This window comes from Cryptotermes secundus, unplaced genomic scaffold (genome assembly GCF_002891405.2).
Source record: "Cryptotermes secundus unplaced genomic scaffold, Csec_1.0 scaffold2758, whole genome shotgun sequence".
NCBI lineage: Eukaryota > Metazoa > Arthropoda > Insecta > Blattodea > Kalotermitidae > Cryptotermes > Cryptotermes secundus.
Window position 1 is genome coordinate 1 of NW_019725460.1, and position 7,141 is coordinate 7,141.

The 7,141-nt window shown below is 38.8% G+C and overlaps 1 long non-coding RNA gene across 1 annotated transcript in view; it reads left to right on the forward strand.

The window, feature by feature from the left end:
- Nucleotides 1-191: 191 nt before the first annotated feature.
- LOC111863456 overlaps nucleotides 192-7,141 on the forward strand; it is a 13,535-nt gene continuing 6,585 nt past the window's right edge. Inside the window, exons 1-2 of the long non-coding RNA XR_002842604.2 lie at nucleotides 192-733; nucleotides 989-1,124. This is a non-coding gene — a long non-coding RNA (uncharacterized LOC111863456). The remainder of the gene's footprint in view (nucleotides 734-988; nucleotides 1,125-7,141) is intronic.

Consider the following 7,141-nt stretch of genomic DNA (forward strand, 5'->3'; position numbering starts at 1 on the left):
TTAATATTACAGACGTACGTACGTTTCAGTTAGGGTAGGTTTATGTTGGCACGTCAGTATGTTGGTAACCGGTACATTACGCTTTTGCATGATGAAAGCCACATAAGGTAAACTATAAGATATAAACCTCAGATCTTACATATGATATATACTGTCGAAAACCCAGAAAGACTGCTCGTGTTCATCTCTTGATAGCCGCAAAAACTGTGCGTGAAGGTGGTGTAAGTTGCCCGTGAAAGTGGAGCTGTAAACTCTTCCAACTTAACCTATTAGAAGTCGATGTAAATGAGATGCCCAGACAAGTGGCCCAGAATGCCGGGAGGAAAAAGAAGTGGGAGCAAGGTACTTTTTGGTAAATCATAGGACGTTGTGAAATTTGATAGGAATGGTTGTCTACGTTATAGAAGTTGGATACTTGTGAGGAATATCAAAGTTTATATATCCTGCAGTTGTGAATGTGGGGATATTGTGTAAAGTGTGGGAGGTTGGAGGTTTTTGGGAATGTGAAGGTTAATAAGTATTAGAAATACTTACATATGTGAGATATCTTGAAACATAGAATCGCTCTTGGATACATAGTGATATGATGCACCAGTTAATCTGTCCGAGCTGTGCCAGTATGTGGAGTGAGGCGATGCTTCAACTGAAGAGAACGCCTCGGGTGCAGACTGATATTACCTGCTCCTTTAAGTGAATAATGTAGCTCTAGATGATAGCGACAGATAATTGAGAGGTAAGATGGGATCTGTTACATGATACAGGTTACTTGTTATAACAATATATTGGAACGTTGGGACTGCATGTTGAGTGTAGGGAATTTGAGGTATAGGCACCGAAACGGACAGATGACCAATCTACTCATCAGAGGCAGCTTGGAGGCAAGTAGAATGTGTGCGTAGTGAGGAGCATGGCCTAATTATTACTAGCCATCTGTTCATCTTTAATAAGTTCGTATCAAGTCTTTAATGGCGTGCACAATGTGTTTCAGTGGGTGCAGGAGGGAGGAGTGGATTTGATTCTACGTATGTGGTATCTGCCTACTGTTTAGGAGAATCCACGTCCTCTTGGATAACATGGGTCTGAATATCTGAGTTCCATTTATGTGCTGGCACCATGATCTGCAGGTAAGAACGAAATAACTACTTGTGTTGTACATGACTGGAGACTGAATGTGGTAAATTATGTACAGTAGAACTTGGTTATAACGTCATCAAAGGGACCTAAAAATAGTGTCGTTATAAACGAATGTCGTCGTAACCGAAATGGGCACTTCCACAGTAGCCTTATGTTAGTCACGTAAAAATCCACCAAAAACCGAGTTAAAATGTTGCATTTTTTAGTGAAATACGTAGTTAAGTACAGACTAACGTAACATTGACGTGGAATTGCCCAAATGTGTAATATCAAAGACATATTACAGCGCTTTTCACTGACAATACACACCGCACTAATACTGTATATTAAAGGTAGGCCTACTCACCAAATTACAGTAGATTACATCAATTGTTGTGCCTTACTGTACCTAGATACGAGTACAGTAATCAGTTATCTTCATCTGTTTCCTGTTACTTGCCCAATACACACTTTCTAAATTACGTTCAATGTCCATATCAGAGAAATTGAGGAATGAAAATGACGTTACATACGAGGTTGATGCATTTGTGCATGTCGTACTAAGCAAGGTATAAAAACAGTTGCTTTATGAGGAATCAGTTCGTACCATTGAATATTTGACGCAATAGACAAGGTGTCGCAGAAACCGATGTTGCTATAACCAAGTTTTACTGTATTTACAAAGACAAAAAGAAAGTATGGTCAAAACCATGTGTTCATCTCTCAGGAAACCAGGGCAGTGTGTGGAAGAGTGGTAATATAACTCCAAGATTATGTGCAGTTCCCTACACCTCCAGTGTTACTTACCATAAGTAAACCAGACCAGCCTTCAGGAATACTAACCACTTTGAAGGATAGAGTTTTGTAAGTTTTAGATCCTTGGGGAATTTTGAAGAGTTGGACGTGTGCAAAATGTTCTGGTAGCATGAACATGCGGTGTCTTGGTCATTGATTATTATGCCCCAGTTGTTATAACCTCAGGTAACTGAACCAGGCCCTTCCCTGCCTGAATGCACAGTGACATGAATCATGAACACAGTGTGACAGGTTTTGTCTCCATCATGCAGTATTATGTTATTGTAGGAAAATAAATTTATGTTGGTGTGGGCTTCTGTGGAATAGTATTCATACCATGTAAACGAATTTCCCTTGAATCCACTGGTACTAATTGTATGATTAATATTAATATTTGTGTCCTGTTAGTGAAACATGTAGGTTGTACAGTTGTGTTTCTTGTGTTATCGCACATTTTGGAGGGTGATGACAGTTACCAAGTAGTGTGTAGAGTTTCACTGGATTTCTTTAGACTTGATTGAGTTTGATGCTTGTTATGTACAGTAGATTATTCTAGTGAGAGGAATAAAGTAAGTATTCAGTGGCAGGTTGAGATGTGAGGTTAACTGGAGTATGTTGGACAGATTACCCATGTTTTGATTAATGTTGATGAAGCATGTCATTGAGCATCTTATCATCCCACAACTGCAGAAGTAATGATGGAATTTAGTTTAATGGAATGAATTTAGACATCAGATATTAATATTGTCCCTTGATATTACTGGAAATGCACTCATAACATTTGCTAGTATTTTCATTCTGTTCTACTAGTGTGAAGATTATATTGCTCTTAATGATTATATGTGCTTAAACATAACATCTGCGAATGCAGTTCTCCCGAGTTTTTGTTTATAGTAGAGACATGATTACTGCTTGTCATGGTTCTAAACCTTAGGGAAGGCATTAAGTGACTGATTGAATGTTAAGAAGCAGTGTTGCAGCAGCAGAATATGAAGGTTGAAAGCCACGGTCACAGAGATGTTTGTTAGATGTGATTTATAGCCAGTTGAATTGAGCTGTGATCCAAGTATCTGCTTATTGAGACCTCCTGTTTTAATGTTATTCAGCCATGAGGTGTTCCATCTTGCAAGCATCCACTTTCCAGGAGGTTTCCCCACAGAAAATTTGGTATTAATGTTTTGTGCTTCCTACTTGTGAGGCTACTGAAGTGTCAGAAATTCTGGGTGATATACTGTATAGTTAGTTCAGTGTCCTGAATTGCTGAGATGTGATCCTTCTTAGGTGTAAATATCTTCCTGATAATTTTGTTTGCCTTGTGATGAGTAGGTAATAAATATGTGACACCATGGAGTTAGGTGTTGTGATGAATGAGAATATTAATGTCTGTGAACCAAGTTATAATGGTTTCTGTTATGGAGCATGGTGGTTTCATACTGTTAGCTTTGGGTGTTTGAGTTGCATTGCACATAATTCTTTAATCATATGAGCTCCAAGGACCCTATTAGCGAAGTTGAAGTAGTAGTTGTCTAGTATCCAGCCCTGTCATGCATGAATCACAGAGTTCCATGTAACATTAAGGATGTGGCCTCACATACATTCTTGCTCTAAGCGTGATAACTCGTAGTATTGATTCTACTTCAGTTGTTTTCTTATTGACGTCAATGTCAGGCTCTTTGTGAATATGAGTGTTTCACATTCATAAGGCTCGCCATACTACTTAAGTTATATGATACGTATTAATGTGACTGATAATATTCACAGTATGTGAATTTGTTTATTGTAAATTATAATTTTAATTTCCATTGGATGCATCCTGTAGTGTTAAATATATAAATTTCTTTATTAAAATACATCACAACAACACAACAAAACTGTTGACGTTTAATAGTACTTTGGTACATGTTTCAGGTTTTTAGGTAGCCTTCATCAGGGAAATACACAATTAACATGTTCCAAAGCTATTGAATTGCACACTGTATATTTCAGTACAGTATTATTGGATTTACGACAATATACCATGATATAATCCACAATCAGCTTTTCTACCAGACGGGACATAATAAACGTAAATAGAGGTACCTGTCAAATAATATTATCTTTATATTACTTCCACATATGAAAACTAGATAATACTGCACGCATAACAAGGGGCCTCCAAGCATTTTAATCACTTAACACACATATAAGAGCAAGAAAACTATCGCCATATGTCTGCAAAAACAGTACGACTTAAACGTTACGATTGCAGCAACCTACCTTAATCTTATGTCATTTGAAATCATTACTCTTTATTGTATTTTGTGTTTTATATTATTATTATGGTATATTGTTGAAAATCCATGGTAAGAATGTTGACATTTAATATCGGGAACTTTTGAAGATTATTTCATGTCATAAGACCTCTTATACATGGAAAGGCGTGGAAAACTATATTGTGACATGTGTAATATTTGTATAGTATTCTCATAGATTTTGGGGTACCAACAAAACTAGTTATGTTGATTAAGATTTGTGAAATGTGTTGTAAAAATTTTCTGGTGTGTTTTCTGCCTGAAATTGCCTAGAACAAGGAGATGCTTTACGCTCATTGCCTTTGAACTTTGCTTTAGAGTATGCTATTAGGAGGGTGGAGTAAAACCAGGTGGGACTGATATTAAATGAGACAAGTTAACTGCTGGCCTGTGATGATGATGATGATGATGATGATGTGAATCTATTGGGAGGAAGCATAGATACTGTGACATGTGTAACCATTGCTGGGCAACAGGAGGTGGAACGAGTTACCATGAAGACAGACTCTGGATAAAAGGTCAGTTGCCGGGTTACGCAACAGTGGAAACGAGGTTATGCAACGGTAAGGAAAACGGTGCTTGTTCATGCCGTGCTAAGCCGAGCCGAAGTGAGCTGAGCCGAGCTGAAGCGTGCTGGTTGCTATGCGGCATTAAACAACTCAGCAGCGTTGCCCAGCAGCGCCTGTAAACATGGTGTTTACACAACAATGAAGCGAGGTGGGTTTCCCACTGTCTGACTGGGGTCTTATAAGGGAGAGTGGAATGCATAAGGAGTGAGGCGAGAGAGGGATGCCCGTGTGGAGGCGGGGTCAAATACCTCCACCGTGACCCTGCGAGTCGTAGGAGGCGACGAAAAGGGAAGTCTCAAATCTGAGACAGTAAAATATGGTCGCAAGTCCCAAGGGACTCGGACCTGAGAAAGACCGCGCTGGCAAGGGCCAGCAGCGTATGCAAAAGGCAGACCCGTCCTCGTCAGAGAGGGCGCCCCACAAAAATAAGACCGTAATTGTCAAACAGTGATAATTAATATCTGGTCATGAGCCCTAGATGGGGCTCGACACCAGGACTTACTGACTGACTGACCGTCAGTCTGACTTTGACTTGGACTTGATAAGGAGTGAGAAAAATGTAGCAGTCGCGGGAAGAAGAATGGAACGTGTGCTATACTGAAGATAGTGTGAAGAGATTTGTGAGTAGGGTTTGTAAAGTGTGTAAACCCACAAGAGTGTTATAATCAGTTGTAGTTACGATTTGTAGGTTGTCAAATAAACAAATTAACAATCTGAACGGCGTCTTCAGTGGCAAAGCACGTTACAATACCATAAAGAAAAACACAGAAGCCCTAATTGATACAAGTAAGGTGGTTGGTCTAGAAGTAAACACAGTGAGAAGCACGTATGGAAATAGGTAACAGATCCTTTCAAAATGCGGAAGAGTTCAAATATGTTGGAAGAATGGTAACAAATGAATCTTTGAGGAGGAAATTGAGAGGACATTGAATTTGGGCAGTGCTTGCTACCAGTCTTTCCAGAACCTTCTTTCTATTTGTCTGCTCTCTGGAAATGTAAAATATAAAATGTATGTATATAAAACTATAATTTTGCCCATGATTCTGTATGTGTGTGAAGCTTTTTTGTCTGACATTAAAGGGGGAGCGTGGTGCGAGGTTGTTAAGAATATTTTATCCAAGGAGGGATGTAGTGCTAGGAGGTTGGAGAAAACTGCATGAAGAGGAACTTTGTAACTTGTACCCCTCGCCAAGTATAAGTAGAATGATGAAGGTGTGGAGGTTGAGGTGTACAGGTAATGTAGCATGCATGGCAGGAAGCAAGAATGCATATAGGATTTTGATGGGAAAGCCAGAATGAAGGAAGGAGACCCTTGGAATTTGTAGACGTAGACGTAGACGTAGACGTAGACGTATAAATAGGTGGGAGGATAATATTAAGATGGATCATAGGGAGTTACACTGTTGTGGCAAATACTGGTTGTGGTGGCTCAGTGGAGGGCTGTTGTGAACATTGTAATGAACGTTCTGGTCGCATAAAATGTTGGGAAATTCTTGAGTAGCTGCTAGCAGCTTTTCAAGGGAGAGAACGTGGATTCGTTTTCGGAAGAGATGAAAATTGTGGAAATTGTTTGAGATGTCAGGTTCGAAATTTAACTAAAATTTGAGGTAGACGGTTAACGAAAATCATGACACACTTGAGGGTTACAATATTCATAGATTGTAAGAGAAGTAGGTAATTACAATGTTTTATGGTTATTGTATATTAAAACAGCCTGATAATTCTGATATTCTTGAGGGTTGCAGTGTTTGCGATGTACATGATGCTACAAAAATTTGAAGCTGTTTAAAGTTGAGAGAAATTCACATTTTTTTTTTAAATTTATAAAATTGTCATATGTATCAGAATGTTGATAATTACAGCTATTGTCAAAATAAGTGAATATTTCATAAGTGTGTTAATTGGAATATATAAAATAACTTGAAACTTGTTGAATATAGCAACAATTTGGATGTCCTCAATGTTGAAAAAAATGCACAATGTCGCACCTTATACAATTTTCAAGGTATACACAATTTGTAGGAATTTGAGCGTAGATATTTTGTTCATCATCATCATCACCACCACCACCACCACCACCACCATCATCATCATCATCAGTAATCTGTCAAGACGACAGGTCCACAGTCTCTTCCAAAACAATTCCTCCATTTAATGCGATCTAGAGCTTTCTCCTTCAAATGACAGTATCCTCTTCTGCCCCCAAGGTCATCCAGCATCTTCTTACGTCTTCTTCCTTGTCTTCTTGTCACTTCTATCCGCCCCTCTATCGTTCCCTCAATAACTTTTCTTAGAAGGCAGTTTCTGCGTAAAACATGACCAATCCAATTAGCCTTCTGTTTTCTTATTTCGTGTAGGATATTCCTCTGCTCA